Below are 24905 nucleotides of genomic sequence, written 5' to 3'. Positions count from 1 at the left end.
ACGGCAGCATGTGACGTCATTTTAGATGCGGAGCATCTTATACTCGCGCCTTGTAGTGCGCCGTCCGCACCGCTTCTCGAACATTCGACAGCTGACGCGCGCGCATGCGCCGTCGCGCCGTCGCGCACTCTTCCACCATCTGTGCATCCCTTCCTCCTCTACACACCGCGCGCGCTTCACTCCTCCACCATCTGTGCACCCTTCCTCCTCTACACACCGCGTTCGACATTTACAATTCTCCTGATTCTCCAGTGGACGCGCATGTGGCGTCGCGCTTCGAGAACATTCAACAGCTGACAGTGCATGCGCCGTCGTGCTGTATATATACTCAAGGTCGGCGCTCGCTCGCTCAGTTGCCGCTCGTCGGTTGGTTTGTACGGCGCGTCGACGTCCAAGGTCGCGGTGAAATGAATTCCAACGAATCCACAAACACAATGATCGACGTCCCTTCGACCAGCGCCGCCCTTTCGCATACGTGTTTACGTGTTCACTCATTTAACACCCCCTCCTACAACCACGTTAACCAATTTAGCCATCGACCCAAGTAAGTCGCAATTTAACACCCCATTTCACAACCACGTTAACCAATTTAGCCATCGACCCAAGTAAGTCGCACTTTAACACCCCGTTAACCAATTATATGGTCCGCATCCTCCTCAGTGTTCCCCCGAGGGAAGCTGCGGGCAATTTTTTGTTATGTCATCAGGATGTAAAACTTCACTAATCCGAGGCATCACGATGATGGCACATGACGTCATTGCGTGATGTTGTCGTTCGCTTGACGCAGGCCGCGCGGGTTCTTTCTTGTAAGTGCACGGACGCCGCGAAATTGAGGAGTTGTGCCGTTTAGAGTTGGGCTGCCAAAAAAGAAAACGAAAAGGATGTTTATGAGCTTTCTGTACACAACTTCTGATCGGCATTTTCGAACTAGTCGATATTTAAATGCAATTTTTCGTTCTTTTAGCGGTAAAAACGTGCAGTTTGCCAGTTCTCGGATGGACATGGGCGGTCGAACGGCGGCAGCTACTCTTTCGTACGTACTTCCGAACGGAACGCTCCTGGTGAACGCCACAATCGTCGTCACTCCTTTTTCCTGTGAGTACTTTGGGTAGAATGCATTCTTGATGCTGAGTATAACCTGTAAAAATGCCCAAGTTCCACACACACTGCCGCCACTGTCCCAACAATAAAAACGGGACACAATTGCATTGTCTCACTTCTTGACGGCAAGCACTTCCGTGCGCTTCCACCGCGGAAAGGAAAAAAAAATGTTCTGATTTTCACACTTTTTCATGAAAGTGGGAAGTTTAGTCCCGACGCTTTTAGTTTTCGGCAAGAGAACTAACAAATGTGTCAATAGGAATCCACTGCCCAACGTCTTCACAATAGTAACAAGGATTATGAAGTCTCCCGAACAGACAACCAGCCTATACGTACGTTTCCCCCGCAGACACCGGCGACACTTTTTGCACGAACCACTGGGACTGTCGGAGGTTCCGGAGCAACTGTACCAAGGGCCGCTGCGAGTGTGGCCCTGGCAACGCGTTCCAGAGTCGTGAGCTGTTTTGCACAAAAAGTGAGATCGCCTTCGGCCAACGCTTAGCGCTTTCCTGAAGTGGTAGGCTTTAAAATTGCGTGGAGCAACTTCGATGATAGCACAAAACTTAGTGTCCATTGCGTATTCACATAAGACGACTGAAAGGCCTACTTTTTTGTTTTCATAGTCGATAAAAAAAAATGATCCTCCTCCTCCGTGCCCACAGAAAGCTTTGTGCCCTTAACGTGGTTTTTAGGAGCGAAGCTCCTTAGGCAGTCACAATGTCCGCTGTCGCCTTCGGACCTAAACACAGGTGTTAAATATACCATACATAGCGCGCAAACCGTTCATAGCGCTCATAGCGTTCATACCGCGTTATACCGGTATAGCGTTATACCGGTATAGCGTTCATAGCGTTATACCGGTATAGCGTTCATACCGTTCATAGCGCGCAAATGGTTTCGAACCGACCGAACACTGTCCATCCATCTGCCCATCTGACCAATCATCCGTCCATCCATTCCATCTGTTCATGCGTACGTCCATCCTGCGTCCGTCCATCCTGCGTCCATTCATGCGTCCATTCGTACAGCTGTCCGTCCATTCAGGGACCAACTGTAGATGCGAAGCAGCGGACGCTAACGCTTACAATGGCGGCGACGTTGACGCTGGCACTCATTGAGATGTTACGCAGGAGAGAAACCTGGACAGGCGCAAAAAAGCACGCAGTGGTGGACCGGTGTTTCCTACTATAACACGCCAATCACTGATAATGGGCAATCAGAGAGACAGAAGACACCAATTGGACAGAAAGACTCGCAGTCCGCTTTCAGTTAACGCGCACGCTGCGAATTTTCGTTGTTCAACAACGCACACTAGAAATCTACCCACCGGCACTACATTGTAGGTCTATATGCAGTGCCTATACATACGGGGTGGCCAGCGACCGATTGTGCAGCGCAAGCAGTCAGTTTTTTAAATCAAGACACTCGCTAGCACGTGTTCCCTGCGTCGGCGTTGCGAGGCGAGAGAGGGGGAGCGTAGGAGAGGAAAGAAATTGCGCATGCGTAGTGAGAGTGCGGAAGCCGACGCCGCGGGACATTGACCCGAGCAAGAGACGCTTCGCATCTAAAAAAAAAAAACGTTGCGAAAGCAGTTTGATCTTGAGCTGGTGGCAAACTGCGCAGGCACGCCCTCGCACCACGCCCGCAACCAATCAGAGCAGTCTCACTCCCGTCTGTCATAAGAGGACAGAAAGAAACAATGATAGAAAGAATGTAAGAAAGAAAGAAGGGTAGGGCAGGCGCGTGCAGATTAAGCCTAATATTAATTGATGAATTTCAACGTTCCAAAACTGCAACTTTCACTTACCCCATTTTTTTCCCCAATAGCAGAAAGGCTCCCGATTTTTTTTATTATTATTAGTGATCGATCTGGGTGGGTCATGCTCAATCGAAATTAAACTCGTCTCATGTTGCCCTTTCTTATATCTTTTTTTTTCACTTTTATAACAGTCTGCAAGGCCGACCAGGAGTGCAGTGCTCTCGGATCCCGGAACTCGCACTGCAGCCTGGGAAAGTGCGCATGTACGGAGGGCACGGTGCTGGTAGCCGGCACGTGCACATTCCCGTCAGGCAAGTATTTATTTATTTATTTATTTATTTATTTATTTATTTATTTATTTATTGAAAACACCTCAAGCACTCTGTACACAGGGTTTTACACGAGCAGTGGGAGAAACAAACGTGTGAGGTAGTATATATTGCCACGTTCCATTTCCCAAGTTTTTGTTATCGTCCCAAAAACACCACACGATTCTCAGCGCAAACCGCGCCTGCAGTTTTTGAGAAGGTTCCGGACTGTAGTAGATCATTTCGATAAGATCACGCCCACTGTGCGAACGGTACAGATTGTTCTGGAACCTACGCCACCGCCAGCGGTAGCGCTAGAACATTCGACGGCGGGAGTATAAATGCCGACGCGCTTCACCGCTTGTCAGTTGTTGATCGAAGGCCGACGCTCCGTTCGCCGCTATCAGTCCGAGACTGCTATCTTTGCAAGACTGCTGCTGTAATTGGAATTTCCGTTTACCGGGCACAGGTTCGCCCAAATAAACAGTTAAATCCCAACACGAAGTCTCCTGTCTTCGGCGACGTCACGACCCCGTGACATCTGGTGGCGGTGGCGTAGGTTCCAGAACAATCTGTACCGTTCGCACAGTAGGCGCGATCTTATCGACATGATCTACTACAGTCCGGAACCTTCTCGAAAACTGCAGGCGCGGTTTGCGCTGAGAATCGTGTGGTGTTTTGGGACGATAACAGAAACTTGGGAAATGGAGCGTGGCATTATACAACGTGTGGAGGAGGAGGAGGAGGAGGAGGAGGAGGAAGGGAAGAAATGAAAGGCAGGGAGGTCAACCAAGCGCACGTCCGGTTTGCTAACCTGCACTGAGGGAAGGGGTGAGGGGATTAAAGAAGAAGAGAGAGAGAAGTGAAGGGCAACGTGTGTGTAGATGTGACCTTGTCCATTGCACGCTTATAAGCGGTCGCGTAGTCCAGTCGTCTTTAGAAAACTTAGCAGTGCTCGCGTCGCTTTGCTGGCCTGCGACGCGTACAGCCATGAACCAAGGATAATCTCTTCGGAGAAAGGTCTACTGTCTAGTGTCTCTAACGTGTGATTCAACAGAATTCTCGACATGGTAGGCGTGAAGGACGATTCCTGAGGGAAGACCGTTCCCGTCGATGGGAGTCTTCACAAACAATGATTGCAGATGCATGGCGGTGCGGGCACGGAAAGGGTATATACGGCTTCATCGAGGCTAATGCGATGAAACATGCGATGAGCTGGATTGATTAGGGAACAGTTACGCAGAACGCGAAAAAAAATCAAACTTGTGAAAAAGTGAAAGCCTCGCAATTTGGCAGCGCAGTTCAAGACCTGACAGGCCTGCCTTTTTTTTAGGTTACTTACACTAGTAGAGCAAGAATAGTCAGATTAAAATAAATCTAACGGTGCGGTTTTCTGTTGATTCTATTTGATTAGTTAAAACGCGTTCCGGGGGATCCCAGACGGAACAAGCATACCCTGTTTTGGATGGGATCAATGTTTGGTGAGCAAGTAATTTTACAGGAGGAGATGCATGTGTTTTATTTCGCTTAGGATAGCCTAAAGTGTGGTTAGCGGCAATGGTAATATTTGTTATGTGAGTGGCTCAAGTGAGGTCGTCAGAGGTAGTAATACGAGTGATTGCTACTGTAATGAATGTGTTAAATAGCTTGGTAAAGTGACTCCAAAATTTGTCCACGCAAATTACGATGGAAACGTATAAAAGTCTTGTGAAGCAGTCGCCTTAGGCGGCCGCGGCACCGGATTCGCAGAAGCCAATCTCGAAGATGGCACCTTTTTTCATAACACGCGGCTGAGAATGACGTCGCAGCCGCCATTTGGCAAGCGTCCTAATTTTACACGCGATTCTTTTGTTACCACTGAGTCCTTAGATATTCAACTTCTGTTTGTTCGTCTTGTGTGTTTTTGTTTTGTTTTGTTTTTGCTAAGAAGACAGAAATTCAAGGAACTTTAGCTATAGCTCCGAGGCAGCTAGGAACGTTCATCTTGCTCTCGCAATGTGTCGTCTGGTTCTCGTATCCCGTTAATGACGCAATGAGTGCCCTGTGACGTCAGCCTAGTTCTATTTTTCGGGTACAATGTTATACGGCGCTAATATCCGAAATATAGCAACCATAGCAGGCCTGTAGCCATAACTTATTTTCGGGGGACGCCTACTTGTTGAAGGCTTTGAAAAACACAATTTTTTTATTATTTGCCATCAGTAAAACAACGCCTTCCAGTCGAATTTCGTAGGGAGCCCCTAGGGTACCCCCCTCCCCATTGCCAAGACTACGGGCCTGAACCATGGTGCATTTTAACGCCTCAAATTGTTTCTGGTTTACACAGCGTGCATACACATTGTCCCGGAGATTAGCCTCCGCTAGCTCAGGAGCCGTCGCTGGTGGCTACGTTTTTAACATCACGTGTTTCGCTTTTCGTCACGATGTCATTGGGATGATGGCATTGCCCTTGCCATTGCCCATGGCCATTAGAGGTGATCTGTAAAGAATTACTTTCTTCGTGGCTGGGGTAATGTACCTACATGACCTAGAACACCACGTAGCTAAAATGTCGAAGGAAATCTGTTCCTGACGTGGAAGTTGTGAATTGGGCGGATACATTGCTAGGCTTTGAAGTGTTGCTAAATACTGCCAGTTTTCTTAGGCCCATATTAAGAAAACAACCTCGGCTTTACCTCAGATTTTCCTCAACTTCCTGTACTCTCTAGATGCGTTATAAAGGCACAAAAAACGGTAACATGATGAAAGATAAGAACACGACGGTTTCATATTTACCGGCCTACCTTGTTCATCGGGTGCAATTAAGGTTTAAAACCAATGGGAAAAACTCGAGGAAAGTATGAGGTTGGCTTGTGAATACGGGTGTTAGTCCCCCGATCGTTCACGCTCTTTTTTCCGCTCAACCTCAGGCTGCATCGACGACTCCATCTGCACCAGTGGCGCCATCTGTGAGAGCACGAGGTGCGTCTGCTCCTCGGGCTCGCTACGCCTGGGACGCAAGGTCGGATGCGAGCGCCACAGTGAGGACATAGATAGATTCGCGACACTTTCTTCGAACATACGATGAGACGTCGCTGACAGTGCAGACACAACGATAGAATAATAGACTATATGAGTGGACTATAACATAGGAATATGGAAATGGTACTCGCGTTCTGGAAGCTACGAGAGTGCCATTGAAGCAGAGTTCTTCAGTCATAAGTTTTACAAAACTCCGTTCCGAAACCCACGATGCTTTTTTGGACATTGTCGAATTCTGCCATTAGACAACTGAGATTGGCCCAGAGTGTCGCTAAGGCCTGTTCGATGGGCTCCAAATGCAGGCCTCGTGAAATTCGACAATTAGACGGACGTCGACAGTGCCCACAACAGCGCCACCAGACACCCCGACTTGTAAATGGACAGATAAACGGAAGTGCGCGCTACCTAGGAGCGTTTTACAGATTTTGAGCAGGTGCAGCGTGTGAGGTCAGGCTGAGAACGTAAATGCGTTGTGAACGAGAAACCCGTATGGGTCTCGAAACGTCTCTGTTTTTTTTTTCACCTCGAATCGGTCAGTGACCACATGTACATCCTCATCGTGATACCTGTCCATATTAACTTTCGTCGAACTCTTGACAACATAAGGCCAGGCTATGTTTGTGTTACTATGTTGAGCAAATCTTGTCCATACGAAGCTATTAAAATATTTCAATGTTAAGCAGATTCAATGTCACCCAGAAGGTGAAGCTATGGAGACGTTCATATGCTGAGCTAACAGGAATATTTCTTTGTGAGTCCGCCACAACGTTGTGCACGCATACTACCAGCCATTTTCAATGGCAACCTGCGTCCGGCTGTTGCCGACGCCCAACTAAAGCACTGTGATGTTGCGTATGTGAAGCTATCGGAAACCTAAAACACTCTAATGTCGTGCGTGTACAAAGCAATGATGTCACTCGTGTAAAGCTATGAATAATCAAATGTCAGGATATCAGATTTCGCACAGGTCAGGCTATCTTGAAATGATCATATGTCGCGCAAGTGAACTTATTAACGCTTTCAAATCTTTACCAGCTGCCGCACTTTAGGTCTAGCCCTAGCAATGTTCACTATAGAGCAAATATTTCGCACACGTCAAACTGCTCAAATATTCCGACGTTGAGCAAGTGTCTCACAGATCAATGTTCATATTGAACTAGTGTAGCGCAGGTAAGACTTGCTAAAATACTCGCACGTTGAGTCACTGTCAGACAGAGTCAAGCCATTCAAATGATCGTACGTCGAACAGATTGTCACGCACGACCAACGCAGAAAGCACTCATATGTTGAGCGTACTCTCCGAACCAAACTTAACTTGAACATTCCACAACGTGGAATTGACTACTTTGATGCCAGCTGCGAAGAGCTAAGCGCTCTTGCCGAGATGAAACCTCCCGGCATGCTTGGATGGTGTACTGGCATACATGCTTAAGATTTCGGCAGCAAAGTTTTAAAGTACGTGGCACTGGCATCAATCAAATCCTTTCAGCACACACTTTGGAGAATTCTAGTAAAGCTAGCTGGCGACCGTAGGCGAAATGGACACCGCCGCTTATGTCGGACCTGTCATCCGCAGCGTGCAGCAATGACACGGACTGCAAGTTCTGGACGTACTCCCAGTGCGCGCGCATTCGACCCGGCTCCACAGTCAAGGGCTGCCTGTGCGAGAAGGGCACCGCCTTGCTTCTGGGATCATGCAACCCGATAGGTATAAATAGTATTGAACGTTTGGCTATAGTTAGTAAGGCGGCATTTCTTTAGGTACAGCGCGAGACCGACGCAAACAGACTCGTGATTGATTGATATGTGGGGTTTAACGTCCCAAAACCACCATATGATTATGAGAGACGCCGTAGTGGAGGGCTTCGGAAATTCGGACCACCTGGGGTTCTTCAACGTGCGCCCAAATCTGAGCACACGGGCCTACACCATTTCCGCCTCCATCGGAAATGCAGCAGCCGCAGCCGGGATTCGAACCCGCGACCTGCGGGTCAGCAGCCGAGTATCTTAGCCACTACAACACCAAAGCAGGGCGCAAACAGACGAATACAGAATGGACACAGACAAGCGCCGAATCGCAACTAAAAAAAAAACTAGTTCAAGAACGCATAAGCCAGAGAGCATGAAAAAAAGAAAGAAGAAACGTATCAACATTGTGAAGATGCGTTTAAATTGAAGAGACAAAAAAATGTTGCATAGCGTATCACCTAACGGCACACGTGCTGAGAAGATAGGTGAACTCTCTGTCGGTAAGATACAACGGTGCCTCACTGATGCATGTGCCAGTCATTCGTTAAATATAGAATGCTTCTATCACTTCTCTACTTATCTGGGAACTATGTGTCGACACAGTGTCTGTATCGGTATAAAGCTGGGGCTTCACAGGAAAGAGGAAGCGAATCGTAAATGGCGCAACCAAGAGTATAGGAACAACGTCGTAGTTATGCCGCCATCAGGGAGTGACATGTGAGACTACTCGTTAAGAGCAAATTAACCCAACAAACAATCACCAAAATGAATGTATAGGGAACGATAAAATGACCAAATGGAAACTATGGGTGTGTTGAGCGCACTTGATGCGCGCCATTTCTCGTACAAAAAATCTCGCGTTTGCTTGTGACTGTCGTGCGCGACAAACAGATTTCGCTACGTTTCGCGCGTCTTCATCTGCGCAAACGAAGATAACAGCATGCAGACAAAAATCGCAAACATGTGCCGCCATGTTGAATCTCCGGCCGGCTGGTTAGGTCGCGCGGTTCGATCTAGCGCAGTCAAGGCTGCGAAGCGGAAACCGGATCCGGTTTCGCGTGGTGGCGAAATCGGTCTCGGAGCGATTCTCGCGCGCCGGCCGTGCGGCGTGGTTTTCCGGCCGCTTGGGCGGCGAAACGAGTCAATTTGCGGAAAGTTTCGCCGATTTCGCTCTCTTCGAGGCCATGTGTGAACGCGGCATTAGCGTTGACATTGCCCGCGCGTTTTATGAAGAAATGAGTGAGCATGGAATAGCACCTTTCAGGTATAGGATAGCGATGGCTAGAGAGAAATGTTGGGTGATATCTGTAATGGTTATTCAGTTTTTATTCTTCCATGCATTGCTTTGTTATAAATATTTTCGTATGTATTTTAGAGTTGTGATTCTATTATTTGCTGTCATGGGCCACATGAGTGTTTCTTTTTGTATTGTCGCTTTCCGCTGCCTGTAATCTATGTTAATGTTTTGTAAATTTGTAGTTTAGATTTTTTTTCTGGGTGAAGGGGCCAGTCAAGCTGTGAAATGCAGCTTTTTCCCCTTCGCACCAAACCACATATACATTGTATTTTCGTGTACTTGTCACGTGGTTGAATAAACTCAAACTCAAACTCAAAATCACTCGGTTTTCAACTCCGATTGGCCTATACGGGCCCTTTGAAACATGTGCCGCGACTCGATGCCGCCATGTTTTTCGCAGAAAACCTGGGTCCGTGTCCGTACGGTCGCTGCACCATTGAGTACTCCGAGTGCGACTTGTCCACGTCACTCTGCAAGTGCCAGAAGGGCTACGAGCTGCGAATCTACGGCCAAACGTGGATTTGCGAGAAGAAAGGTTAGCAGCAATATGTAGTGTATACAGGATGTTTTCTTTTTACAAAACGCAGATTTAGACAATACAGACATAGAATGCAGGCCCCTAACGACAGTACAGACAATACAATACTGGCCCCTGTCGTCTTACCAAACTAAACTCTACGTCAAGGCGGAAAAACAATACCACATCCAGAGTTACATAAAAATAATAATTAACAAAATGACTAATTAACACATTGTTGGTTAACATTAGGTCGTAATTTAGATAGTAGAGTTGTAGGGCGTGCCATTTTAAGGCACTTTCAATTTTTAAAGGAAATCACCTAAACGCACGCAATTTGAGCCTAACGATCTCCGAGATTAATGGCTCCTATCGTGGCGACACTGATACGGAGAGTTCTCTTGCGTCAGGCTCACACGACAAACCTTTGAAAAGCGCGCATCGCAGCAGGACATGTTAAAAAAAAAAGGGCGAACCCGACATATGTTCGTATCACTGATGTTTGATCGGAATCGTGAAACTGTACTGGAAAGTTTCAGCAAACGTTAGAACATGAATGCTCAGCCAAGAATAATATATATCTCAAGGGGCCATGACGTAGTTATCCATCATTTTGCAGTTTTGTGCAAACATATAGAAGAGGGGGCTCCATTATGTCTGTACAGATGGAAGAAAAATGGTTCGCAAAAGAAAAGCCACATTTCAGCGCGAAATGAGCTCTTGTATCCGCCAGCTGTACACCACCCATCGGCAGCGATGGTAATTTTGCAATGGCATGAGTGGCATCAGGGGCTGCCGGTCTTATACCACAGTTCAGGATGCCACAAGTCATTCACGCCACGTTGAAGAACTGCATTAGTAGCTCGATTTCACGCGCAGCTGGCCACGGAAGCGAATCGTTACATCAGAATGCAGACGCTCCAAGGCAACCAACTCATTGCGTCACGGCTCGCAAGTACGCACGCCAGTGTTGCCCGAGTGTCAGGCTGGTCTCACGTGTTTTTTTTTTTGAATATTCAGTCAGATATTAAGTGCCAGACCATTCGAATGCGCTGAAATCTCGCCAGCTTGTTTGTGAACGAGCAAAGATTAACCCGCACACCAGAGATTATATGGTCGCAAATTTGGTGCCATGGCCTTTAACAAACTTAATACATTTCGTTTGATTGATTGATATGTGGGGTTTAACGTCCCAAAACCACTATATGATTATGAGAGACGCCGTAGTGGAGGGCTCCGGAAATTTCGACCACCTGGGGTTCTTTAACGTGCACCCAAATTTGAGCACACGGGCCTACAACATTTCCGCCTCAATTGGTAATGCAGCCGCCGCAGCCGGGATTCGATCCCGTGACCAGCGGGTCAGCAGCCGAGTACCTTAGCCACTAGAACACCGCGGCGGGGCAATACATTTCGTTTCCTAGTATCCAAAGTGTTTACATTATAAGAGAAAGAGTTACACTTAGCAAGACGCTCTCGCACAGGTTAATGGCAGGCGTACGAATGTAGACGAGGCGCAGCTGGTATTTATTCTGGATTTGTAAGTGAGTGCAGGTTCACTTACGCCAACGCCGTCTCGCGGGGCGCGTACAATGCAAAAGATATTGTCACGGGGTCGTGACGTGGCCGAAGACAGGAGACTTCGTGTTGGGATTTAACTGTTTATTTGGGTGGACCTGTGCCGGTAAACGGAAAGTCCAATTACAGCAGCAGTCTCGCACAGATAGCAGTCTCGGACTGCTATCTGTGCGAGACTGCTGCTGATAGCGGCGAACGGAGCGTCGGCCTTCGATCAACAACTGACAAGCGGCGAAGCGCGTCGGCATTTATACTCTTGCCGTCGAATGTTCTAGCGTTATCGCTGGCGGTGGCGTAGGTTCCAGAACAATCTGTACCGTTCGCACAGTGGGCGTGATCTTATCGAAATGATCTACTACAGTCCGGAACCTTCTCGAAAACTGCAGGCGCGGTTTGCGCTGAGAATCGTGTGGTGTTTTGGGACGATAACAAAAACTTGGGAAATGGAACGTGGCAATATGTAGAGTAACGCAGCCCCACGTCACGTATCCGCAGACACTGAGACGGTGGACCGGGCATGCATGGACAGCGGCCAGTGCTACACCGGTGAGATCTGCGACGACGGCTACTGCAAATGTCCGAAAGGAAAGGAGCTCAAGGACCTTCGGTGCGTGGGTAAGCGACAGGAGGCCACCTTCGGAACAGCACTTCCCTTGATAAGAATTTCCGCTTTGCCCGTAGAGTTCCTGTCATTTACGTTTTTGCGGGTTAACGGGAAGAGAGAATGGACGTCATTATTTCCAAGGTAACTAAAGGGAGGCACCTCAGTCAGCATGCCATGAGCTCGGGCAGTGTTCTGGGCCTACACGGCCAGCATTAACTGAACGTGGAGGTTAAAGGTGGCCAAGACTGTCTCTAAAACAGCTACCGGCTGTGGCCAGTGTTGGTGTGTTTCAGTGAATATCTTCGGTGGCTTCCTACAACATTTTCGAGGAACCTAGACTCTCTGCACAAGCGGCAATGCGGAGAGTGTATAAGGGCTATGCGGAGATTCCTACGTGGGTGGGGGAATGTATTTACCTGTAGAGTCCAAAGTAATCTCTTACTCTCGAGGTAGTGGCTTGTGTGCATGAGGGTATGTTCTGCAGGTGACCTTATAAGTCTGTGTCCTGTCCTGGTACGTGGCCAGATGATGCATGCTCTCAGAGTCAGATTCTTCAACGTCGGCTCGATAGGTCAGATCCCGAGCCACGAATATGGAGATCTTGTGTCCAGGAATGCCGTGATGAGCTGGCATATAGATTATCCCGCCTAGCATAAGCGTGCACACGGGGGAGCGGGGTTTCTTTGCTGCTCCTTTCTTTAATATGTTGGGTTTAACGTCCCAATACTACTGCTTTCTTTGTTCCACTGTTCGAAGACAGATAAACACAAAATTGAATTCAAAAACCCAAAGCCCAGGACCGACGGATCAGATTATCCACGACCATGATCTTTGAACGCTTTGTGTCTTGTCTTGCCGGTCAACGGGTCGTTTAATGAAGGCATCTACCTCTGTATGTTTGACTGCTGCGTTTTTCGCCGCGAGAACCGCGTCTACATATAGTAACACATATAGTTCTTAATGCTTATCGTTTCCCCTTAGGGCTATTTCATTCAATTTATAGTTTTTAGTGCTCTTTGGCCAATTTTAAAACTTCACCTTGGTGTTCCATTAGCTGTTTTAATATTTAACATTAGTTTCTCTTTATTATTTACTGCTACTTGTGTCTCGACCTTGAGTCATTTAACACCTAACTGTATATTGTGCCTTTAATGCCAGTTTTATTAGGTTCCCTCTAATTCACCGGTGACGCATCTTTATCGCGCAGAGATAAAGCTACCCAAGGTGTCCAACAGCCTGCGACTCTTCCTCTGGCTGTCGGCTGTCATGCTGGTGCTGATCGTGGTGTTCATCACGTTCGGTGGCTGCCTCTACCTGCTGGCCCAGCGTGCGGAGAACGAGCAGATGGAAATAGCAAAGATGTTCGATCCACCGGCTGGAGAACAGAGCATCTAATTCGCCGAAACTGCGAACTCGCGTGGACATTTCATGCGGGGCGTACGCCCACCAACTCTATTTGATTAGTTATAAATAAGTCATGATTGGCGCTTTCAATTTTTTTTTTACATTAAACGCCGTCATCTTACTTACTGGACCCAGGTATTAAAATCGCCGCCCAAGCACTGTGTACATATGATTATACCAGTGACAGTGGCATATCCAATGGAGAGGGTGGGGTAGGGCTTTGTGTATTATTCCGCACATCATCATCATCATCATCATCAGCCTGACTACGTCCACTGCAGGACAAAGGCCTCTCCCGTGTTCCGTTAGTCAACTTGGTCCCGCGCATGCTGCTGCCAATTTATGCCAGCAAACTTCTTAATCTCATCTGCCCACCTAACCTTCTGTCTCCCCCTAACCCGCTTCCCTTCTCTGGGAATCCAGTTAGTTACCCTTAATGACCAGCGAATATCCTGTCTACGCGCTACATGCCCGGCCCATGTCCATTTTCTCTCCTTGATTTAAACTATGATATCCTTAACCCCCGTTTGTTCCCTAATCCACTCTGCTGTCTTCTTGTCTCCTAGGGTTACACCAACCATTTTTTTTACATTGCTCGCTGCGTCGTCCTCAATTTAAGCTGAACCCTCTTTGTAAGCCTCCAGGTTTCTGCTCCGTAGCTAAGTATTCCGCATATATACACGCACACATACAAAACGCACGCACGAACCCTTCCCCACTTCCCCCCCCCCAAAAAAAAAAATCTGGCAACGCTCTTTACCAGCGAAGGTGAAACGTGCGACCCAGGTTTTATCACGAACTGCGATTGATTGAAGTGTCTTGATTGATTTGTGGGGTTTAACGTCCCAAAACCACCATATGATTATGAGAGCCGCCGTAGTGGAGGGCTCCGAAAATTTTGACCACCTGGGGTTCTCTAACGTGCACCCAAATCTGAGCACACGGGCCTCGACATTTCCGCCTCCATCGGAAATGCAGCCGCCGCGGCCGGGATTTGAACCCGCGACCTGCGGGTCAACAGCCGAGTACCTTAGCCACTAGACCACCGCGGCGGGGCGATTGAAGTGTCTTATATTGTAGCTTTTTTGTCAACACATTTATATATCACGTGCTTCAAACTTTTGTGTTTGGTGTCCTTATCTTCAAGGATATCAAGAATATCTAAATTATTTCGCGGCTAGAGATTCACATAGCGGATAGTATAATCCATATGCTGAGAGAAAAAGAACCATCCAGGCAGGGCCTCCTTGTCCAGAGAAACTACATTGTGCTAGTACGGGGCCCAGTTACAAGTTCAGTCTCTGCCAATGAGAAGTTGTCTCTACGTCAAATTCAGTTCGTTCACATCTATACCACAGTTATTACCATATACTTAAGCAGTACAATTAATGCACTGTATACTTTCCTTCGCTTCATCATTTGCCGGTTTCCCGTAAGGTTGTGTTACCACCAGAGTTCTACGTGACGCGTTCGATTAATTGTAGACAGTTAAGTTCTTTTTTTTCAATTTCGTAATATCAACAATTACTTTCACTAAACTGTAACGTTCTGGATAATACTATTGCTTTTCCTCGTAATTTATTAACGGTGATCATTTTTTGTTCAAAATCAAGTTGTGAGCAGTCTTATACTGCAGTTACCGCCCCCCCCCCCACCCAAAAAAAAAAAAAAAAACATGCGACTTCTCTGTTTCCACAGAGAAGTCGCCATACCGTACTCTCAGCCAGGGTGTTAGAGCAGGGCCTTTCTTTTTTTTTTCCTTTTCCTCAGCCCCCTTACCAGGAACATTTTGCCCCGAACTCCAGAAACAGCAAAACTCAATTCTTGATAGAGAACACGCGTTCCTGCGTTACAATACTCTCTCCTCTCACGCACGTGCTGTGAAAGATCATTCGTAGTATAGGACTTGAACTCTTAACGCGGAAACTTGAACAATCAGTGACGGTAACACCGACAAACAACTGTTGAAAGTTAACTGCGCGCAACACTACATCCCCAAAGCCACATTAAGCCTTCACCACCTCCCTCAGCCTTCACAAAAGCCTTCTTCCTTCTGCCTGCCATACAAGCCGCAGTTGTCGGTGGTTGTACGAGTAAATTCTTGTTATTGCGCTAATGCGATAAAATTTCGAAGAAAAGCAACGCAAAAGTAATTGACTACATTTCTGTGATTACCTATTTTATTCCGAGGCTGTAATCAGCCACTGTAATCAATTACATTTTAAAGCAACTAATTCCAATTTGAATCACTTATTTGGTTTCTGTTCATCAACCACTGTAATCAATTACATTTTAAAGCAAGTAATTCCAATTTGAATCACTTATTTGCTTTCTGTTAATCAACCACTGTAATCAATTACATTTTAAAGCAAGTGATTCCAATTTGAATCACTCATTTGCTTTCTGTGACGAGCCCAAATGTGCCCAGCCCCCCCCCCCCCCCCCTAATCATCGAAGGAGCATCATCATCAGGGTCCGGTTACCGATGAATGACAACACGTGCGTCATGCGCGTGCCAGAAGAAGAAGAAGAAGAAGAAGAACGCCCAAGGATCGAGGTCAGCAGACACTGTCGTCTAATGCCCGAAAGCCGTTTTATACGCCAGCTACGCCGGTAAAGGCATATTGCAATGACAGGTGAGTGCACGACACTTCCGCAAAGGCTTGTCTAAATGCCGATGCATAAAAGCGGTGGTCAGCAGTTGTTCGGTACGCCTCTATCATCGATAGTGCCCAGCCCACAGAACGTGGCGGTGTCCTCTACGCCAACACCATTTCGCCGCATGCGTAAATAACGAAGCCTTCGGGTTCTGATTGTACGTGCATTAACGCATTTTCATTATCAAGGACCATTTGCAGCGAATGCAATTTCGCCGGGTGACGAACAATCGTTGAACGAGGAATGCTATCGTCCAGACACGTTCACCTATCTTCGTTGAGAGCTTCTGTGTCGACGAAGACAAGCGGCTAGGGACGCACGATCGTCGTCGTCACGTGAGGCAGCCAGTGTTGCGCTGCTGAACACATGAAGGTCCAGGTTCGAGAATGGAGGAAAAAAACGGTTAGGAGGGAGCATTGCGCAATGAGATAGATAGCTAGATAGATAGATAGATAGATAGATAGATAGATAGATAGATAGATAGATAGATAGATAGATAGATAGATAGATAGATAGATAGATAGATAGATAGATAGATAGATAGATAGATAGATAGATAGATAGATAGATAGATAGATAGATAGATAGATAGACCTAGCTTCACTGGCTCCATTGAAAAGTATGGAAAGAACGGATTCTTTTTTTTTTTGCCACTCGTGCTGTTTTCATGCCAGGCATACCTACTGTTGATGTCGCGCTCTAGTTGAACTATTTATGTGACGCCTTTTGTTGCTGCGACACGATTTATTGATCGATATGCGGGGTTTAACGTCCCAAAACCACCATATGATTATGAGAGACGCCGTAGTGGAGGGCTCCGGAAATTTCGACCACCTGGGGTTACTTAACGTGCAGCCAAACTTAGCACACGGGCCTACAACATTTCCGCCTCCACCGGAAATGCAGCCGCCGCAACCGGGATTCGATCCCGCGACCTGCGGGTCAGCAGTCGAGTACCTTAGCCACTAGGCTACCGCGGCGGGGCGTTGTTGTGACACGTGCCTCCGACATATTAATTTCGTGCATTACTTCTAGTAATACGCGCATATTCAGGATATATGCCATACTACCTGCATCAAATGAAACCAGAACAGCGACAAGCCTTCCCGGTGGTATAGTGTGCACCATCCACTTATCGCCATGGACAGACTACCGAACAGGGTGCGCACGCCTGTTAATGGCGATAACTGGAGGGCACGCACTATACCATCGCGAAGGCTGGCCACTGTTCGGGTTTCATTGACCCAGATACGGGTTTCGTGGAGCTCACACAATCTCAAGTCACCGCTATATATCACGAAATTGAAGTATGTAGAAGAATAGGAATGGGGTGGAGCACATTTGGGAAATACTCTCAAATCATGACAGGTAGATTGTTACTATCCCTCAAGAGGAAGGTATATAACAGCTTCATCTTGCCGGTACTTACCTACAGAGCAGAAACCTAGAGGCTTACAAAGAGGGTTCAGCTTAAATTGAGGACGACGCAGCGAACAATGGAAATAAAAATGGTAGGTGTAACCTTAAGAGACAAGAAGACAGCAGAGTGGATTAGGGAACGAAGGGGGGTTAAGGATATCATAGTTGAAATCAAGAAGAGGAAATTGACATGGGCCAGGCATGTAGCGCGTAGACAGGATCACCGCTGGTCATTAAGGGTAACCGACTGGATTCCCAGAGAAGGCAAGCGGGTTTGGGGGAGACTAGAAGGTGGGCAGGTGAGATTAACAAGTTTGCGGGTATAAATTGGCAGCAGCAAGCACAGGACCGGGTTAACTGGTGGAAAATGGGAGAGGCCTTTGTCCTACAGTGGACGTAGTCACGATAATGATGACGACGACGACGATGACGATGATGATGATGGTGGTGGTGGTGGTGGTGATGATGATGGTGATGATGATGATGATGGTGATGATCATGATGATGATGTATCGTGGTGCCTCATTGCAGGATCTGCCACCGACAACGACGCCACCGAAACGGATCCCATCCAGCGCCATCTTCAGCGTCTGGCCGGACGCTTGCTGCTCGTTGCACTGTTCACGTCTCAAGGTGCGGGAGCGCTGCTTAGAAAAGGGCTGTTCGGCACGTGTCGAAAAGCTCGAATGTGAGATCGCTTAGGACCCATTGCGCATGCTACGGCATGGACATAGCACAGCTATGGTGGCGGCCTTGGCAAGTTGGTTCGTGCTTATAAGAGGGGAAAAACGGTGGAACACTCAGTAAAGATTGATTGATATGTGGGGTTTAACGTCCCAAAACCACCATACGATTATGAGAGACCCCGTAGCGGAGGGCTCCGAAAATTTCGACCACCTGGGGCTCTTTATTGTGCACCCTACACTCTCAAAACACGAGCCTACAGCATTTTCGCCTCTATGACACTCGGACAAGAGGCATTAGTTGTAAGCCAGCGCTTTTGTCGTGCCTTCTTCATATTGTTTCTTGCCCGAGTTTTGCGGTGTTTTTCTCTCTTATAAGGCATAGCGGAAGTTTCGTCGACGCCGACATAGGCGTCCGCAGGTTACCCTTCTGGGGAGGGGGGAGGGAGGTGTTCTCGTAGCGCCCTCTTCACTAATATAATAATACGCCGTGGGCTGATTTTTCACCCTCTCTCTCCTCGCCTAGTAGCAGCGCTCCCCCCCCCCCCTTTTTTTTACGTCAATAAATTGGGCTGAGTTTGCGCCCCCTCCCTATTAGGTAATGGCGTAACGCAGAAAGGAATACACGTGTGCCGTCGAACATTTTGCTTGCCCTAGTCTAGTGTTCGCTGAAAATTGTATTGCTTGCCCAATGGACGAGACATCAAGAAAAGGTCAGCCTGTGGCAGCGACATCTGTTGAGCTAAACATATATAAGAAGAATGCTTTTTCGTAGTGTACGTACAGCTTCCACGATGTTTCGTTTGACGTCATGCTTCCACGCCACTGCATATCATAGAGAGCTTACTTCGTTTTCTCCGCTTTGATCTTCAATAATCAGTCAGCGCTTCTCTATCTATTGCCAGTCTCTATCTACTGCCTTTCATCGCGTTTTGAGCATTGCGTCAGGAGTAACTTTAGAAAATATAGGAACTATCACACCAACAAATAAGCTCTTTAGCTTGTTCGACTATTTCACCGCTTCTAAAATGACCAAATGATCTATACACACAGGCATGCGTAGAATTTCCATTCAATGGGGAGGGAGTAAAACTTTATCGACTCCCCGCGCCTGCGTTCTTCGTTGGTCGAGTCCGAGAGTAATGATTCACAGTTAATAATAAAGTAAGAAAAAATGACATCAACAGATGATAGTCTGATTCAGCCAGCCGTTTTTTTTTCTTCCTCGTACATGGCGTTGCATTTCGAGCGCAGCGTAAGAAACACTAAAGTCTTAATAATTACGTACCTATGCATTTTTAGTAGAAGAACACACCAACTAATACATGCGTATTGGTGCTGCGCCTCAGATACGCGTAATATTTGCTTTTTGGTCGACAATCTTCACAACTACGAACACAGCCACCAGTTCAACACGGCTGGGCGTTCAGCAAGTGCTTAAACTTTGACCGGGTGGCCCAATCGTGTGAAAGAAAGAAAGAAAGAAAGAAAGAAAGAAAGAATGAAAGAAAGAAAGAAAGAAGCCAATTGTTTTTTTTACTCCTATTCATGTACTTTATTTGTTTCTTTGTTTAATAAAATCAAGCGACTGTTAGTAGCTACGCGACATTTTTTGCTTGATGATATGCAATTTACTTTTTTACATTTATTTATCTTTCGCGAGACTAGTACAGTTTCTGTTACGTGTACTTCTAAATCAGACCCGCACGAACCCATGGCTATGAAACCATGCAGTTTGTGCATATCTCGTACATGTGAGTGCAATAAAGAACAATCATCCATTCAAATTGCGGGACAGGTCAGACTGAGTAACAGCATGCACCAGGCCTTCCACCCACCTCCCAAACCTTTAGGTGATCAGGTGGGGAGGCGACCGGTCCCTACTCCCAACGTCTGTAAGTCTGCACACACGAACAGTGACACGTTACAATACGCAGCCTCTGCTCCAACCGCAGGCTTGGAGGGCTTCGTGCTCCACGATTTCGACGGGTTCGACATCATCAACGCGACCGTACTCAACGCGACCGTCCGCATGATCTTGTCCGACGAGAGCCGCTTCACCGTAAACATCACTTTGAGCGGCGAAGAGCTTGGCGGCGAGATCCGATTCGACTACATGGACAGCATCAAGGGAGTGCTCATCCCGCCGCTCGTGCTCAAAAAGTGAGTGGTTCGTTTGTAAAGTTGACCAAACCAAACTGACCATAGCGCATACCTGCATTGCTCTATACGTGACTTTTCTCCGTGCTCGGACGTCAACGCAACGTTGAACGCACTGCGACAAGCGTACTATTAAAGGGGGTCCTCAAACACTTTTTCTGAGTAACCACGGAACGAATTCACTGGAAAAGCGTATTACATCACAAAGCCAACGCCGCAAAAACAAATTTATGAATCCGTCCAGCACGAGCGGAGTTACAAAGATTTGTCACACGCTGCAATCGTATTCTCTCTTTTCTCGTCCCGACGAAAGCGCTGGAAGCTGAGCAGAGAAGTGTGGCAGCTTGGGCTAGTTGGTATGGCATGACGATAGTTATAGCGCCAGATTATAACGGCGACACAGAGACAAGAAGGACACGAAAGACACGTGTCCTTCATGTCTCTGTGTCGTCGTTTTGTTCTCGCAGGATAACTATCGTCTGAGCAGAGAAGCATGGGAGAGTCAAACAAAAAACGTCACTCACGTCTCGTAACATTGAGCGCATTTTTTTTTTCCCTTCGAATACGCGGCTTTTTCAGTGTTATTGCGCACGCACACGTGGACAAGTAACGGCCTCTCGCGGCGACCTGTGTAACAACCGAGCGCGCCATGTTCAAATGAGCCAATGGCTGATAGAAGGGCTTACTTCGAGTGATTTTCGGGCGTATTCCGTGATTTGTCGAGAAAAGAAAAAGCTATTTTTAGCTGACTTTGACAATTTATTGTGAATTCCAGGCCGAGTGCTGCGCTATATCATTTGGCTCACGTGTTGTCGGGAGCCTCTACAACCGATCGGCAGCGTTTTCTGACCATGCTCATAAAGTGTTGCAGGGACTCTTTAAGGGTAATCCAAATTAGGCAGGAGTTCAGGGGACGATGCAAGTGGGAAGAGATGAAAAGCCTTGAACGCGGAATATTGCTGAAGACGATGTTTCGACAAAAGGTCTGTTGAGAAATGGTCGAGCCGCCATCCCCATGGCGAAGCCCACCATCGTGTATGGTTCTTATTCGAACACACCCAACTCAGCCCACTCGTCCGGTCCCGACCCCACTACCATTGTTCTCCATCTTTATGTGGGCACCGCGCACAATTTTCAACAGTCCCGCCACGGTGGTCCAGTGGCTATAAGGTACTCCTCTGCTGACCCACAGGTGACGGGATCGAATCCCGGCTGCAGCGGCTGCATTTTCGATGGAGGCGAAAATGATGTAGGCCCGTGTGCTCAAATTTGAGCGCACGTTAAAGAACCCCAGGTGGTCGAAATTTCCGGAGCCTTCCACTACGGCCTTTCTCATAATCATAAAGGGGTTCCGGGACGTTAAACCCCACATATCGAATCACAACTGCTCTCACACAACAAAACCTGAAGGAGAGAATGCTGGTGTTAAAAAAAAGAACAACGCCAATTCGGTCCGCCAACCCTTCTTTCGTTCCCGTTCTCGAACTGACCTCCTCTTTTTTTTCTGTTTATTTTCATATGTATAGCGGGTGCGACTAAAAAAGGGGGGAGGGACTTTTCGCCGTCAAAATACCCCCCCCTCCCCTCTTCCTGACAATGGCGCCGCCATGTCGTCGTGACGTGGTGGTTAGCCACCTTCATGGCGTGCTCACAAATAAATAAAATTGCGCAGATTTCACGTACCATAGAAATCGATGTCACGCGAAAAATGCGGAGAGAAGCTGACAGTGTTGTAATATGTTTTTTGTGGTGCTGTATTTTTTTGTGGTGTAATTTTTGGGGCCAAGCACTGCTTGGCACAAAGTGGTCGCGGCCACGACGTCATAACGACGCGGCGGTGCTATTGGCCGGAGGGGAAGGGGGTCCTTTAACTGTGAAAAGCGGCTTTTAACGCGATAGCGTTGAAAAGTTCGTTTCGCAGAAATTTTGGCGTAAGCGTCTTTTGTTGTGAGCGCAAAATTGTCATGTTATGCGTGACCGAAAAATCGAGAACGATGCAAATAATATACTTTATAAAAAAAAAAGTCCTTGGTCACAGTGGAAAACCAAGCCAGAGTCATTTGGGTCCGAGTGTGGATCGAGCCAGGGTCGTTTCCGTGGCAAGCGGATGTTCTGCCACACGGCAACTTGTCTGCTTGTGAATATCATTTATTCATTTATTTATTGAATCCTTAAAGGCCCCTTGCGGGGTATCGCATAAGGGGGAGGCAAAAACACAATTCAACAAATGCATGATTGTCAATGGTACAAAGCATATTCGAAAGTGAACTACATGATAAAAAAACAATGTCAACAGAAGGAAATATATAACTATATATATATATATATATATATATATATATATATATATATATATATATATATATATATATATATATATATATATATATATATATATATATATATATATATATATACGTGGAAGAATACGGCCAAAAGAGCTTTCTCTGCTTGGAAATGCAGTGAAAGTAGCTTTCATGCTTTATAAACGAACGGGTCCTTTATACGTGGCTTCACAATACAACGTGAAATATTGCACTAATATTTGCGTCGAACGAGCGCCCATTTCCAAGGGATGTCAGAACATGCGATTATCATGATGACTTCGTAGTTCAAAGCCAGTCACCCACTACAAAAATTAATTGAAATGTAGGGTTTAACATACCAAAACCGCCATATGATTATGAGAGACGCCGTAGTGGAGGGCTCCGGAAATTTCGACCACCTGGGGTTTTTTAACGTGCACCCAAATCTGAGCACACGGGCCTACAACATTTCCGTCTCCATCGGAAATGCAGCCGCCACAGCCGGGATTCGAACCCGCGACCTGCGGGTCAGCAGCCGAGTACCTTAGCCACTAGACCACCGCGGCGGGGCCACCCACTACAAAAGGCACACACGCTACTGACCCCCGTATTCACAAACGCTCCTTCACTCAAGGGCTCTCCCAACTAGAGGGTGTTGGCTCTCCTTGACTTGAAAGAATCGATGGGAGCGCCATCTCTTGGTGAACCAAGGCATTGCAAAGCGGCCATATTCAGTGGCGATTCTTGAGAAGCGCAGCGTCAACTCCGGTCGAGGAGCGGCGCAGTGCTCAACTCAGTCAAGTGAAGGACGGAATTCGAGTCGAGGAGCGTTTCTGAATACGGGGGTGAGTATATCCCCTTAAGGCCACGTGGTGGGTGCATACAAGTTCGAGGAGGTTTCATGCACCAAGTATTTGAAGTACGCACTCGGAGCAGGAAATCGCTATTGAGTTCACCTTCCTAATGCGGAGCTTTGGGGTCCCCTAATTTTGTTTCTTGAGTTTTATCCGAGTATAGAATCGTGGCGTGTGCTTAACAACAGTCAACAACCACTTCACTTTTTTGTTTTTTTGCACACGCTGCGACGTCCTCTTGAACGGGTTGGCATGATGAAATTACTTGTTTAATTGACTCATTCCACAAATCAATGTGATGATTAAAAGTTCTTATTTGAAACATACTGGCAAGTGGAAAGAATTACCTTACGCCCGGAACAACCTATGTCCAGATGATATTGCTCTGTAATATCAGGTCCGACATACGCAGTGAAGTTAGTAGTAAAATAGGCTTGTTTTAATCTTGCGCATTCATAACATTTTCTTCGTGGTCATCCTACTTTCGCATTTACTTTGACTTCTATTGCTCCAATACCAATATTTTGGAACATACCCAAATATGTTATATGTGTTTTTAACATTGACATCATTGCGCATCCACTCTTATGCGTTATACCCAAATTTATCCTCGTCTTTTTTTTTTTCAGTGTATCGTAAGTATACATGATTTTCATTACTTCAAGATGCATCACGTCTTTTGATATAATATAAGCATTACATCAGAGCTCCTTGATTTATTCGCAAGTTTTAGATACAGCGGCGGTTATTTCGTAGGCTGCAGCTTTGGGACGTTAAAACACCGAGCGAACCAACCAGCAAATAAAATGCGACGGCGGTTTTATTTATCTTCCGCACAAAACGTAGACACTTTTGTTACCAGATAGTTTCAGAGCTACAAAGCAACTTCATTCTTTATCAAAGCGTTTTTGCTATGAGGCAAGTGACGATGTCGTCACTTGCTCGAAGGTTGGCCGACTGCGGAGGCAGAGCACAATCAGGTGCGTTGCACAAAGCTTTCCATACATACTAACCTAGGGGGAATGCAAAACAATGTTAGGGTTTGAAAAGCCTTCGGGGAGGGCAGGGGAGGATGAAGCAGCGACTGAGAGGGAAAAAATGGGTGACTTTCGCCTCCTTCGAGTCGTCAAAGGCACAAAGCCCAGGTCGCAAAGCGCAGCGCCGAGCCTTCGAACCTTCATCACATGCAACAAATTCAGTAGGTCGTGAGATGTGCGACTCGCCCGGCCGGACCAGGGAAGTCAGAGAAAACGTGGACCGCGCCAAACGAGCCGCTCGTGCCAGTGGGCAGGGCTGCCGTTTGGGTGGACTTCAAAAAACGTCAGAATGCAAGCCAGAATTAGCCACATCCTTCGATATCATCGCTCAACTTGTCACATGAACAGGAGCGGTATTATAAACATTTCTTTACTGTTTATGAATAAAAAAAAGAAAACGAATTGAATTCATGAAACGAGAAGTTTAAACGTAGCCAGAAAATAGCCATG

The 24905-nt window shown here is 46.9% G+C and overlaps 1 protein-coding gene and 1 long non-coding RNA gene across 4 annotated transcripts in view; one reads left to right on the top strand and one right to left on the bottom strand.

The window, feature by feature from the left end:
• LOC142767301 (uncharacterized) overlaps positions 1–24905 on the bottom strand; it is a 103848-nt gene that overhangs the window by 50997 nt on the left and 27946 nt on the right. The gene's annotated exons all lie outside the window — the stretch shown is intronic.
• Positions 872–3165, top strand: LOC142767302 (uncharacterized). Its single transcript, XR_012884812.1, has 3 exons — positions 872–1095; positions 1451–1576; positions 3052–3165. It is a non-coding gene; the product is annotated as an uncharacterized LOC142767302 (long non-coding RNA).

Source organism: Rhipicephalus microplus, chromosome 7 (genome assembly GCF_043290135.1).
Source record: "Rhipicephalus microplus isolate Deutch F79 chromosome 7, USDA_Rmic, whole genome shotgun sequence".
Taxonomy (NCBI): Eukaryota; Metazoa; Arthropoda; class Arachnida; order Ixodida; family Ixodidae; genus Rhipicephalus; species Rhipicephalus microplus.
Note: the sequence above shows the minus strand (reverse complement) of the source record. Positions and strands in the feature narration are given on the sequence as shown.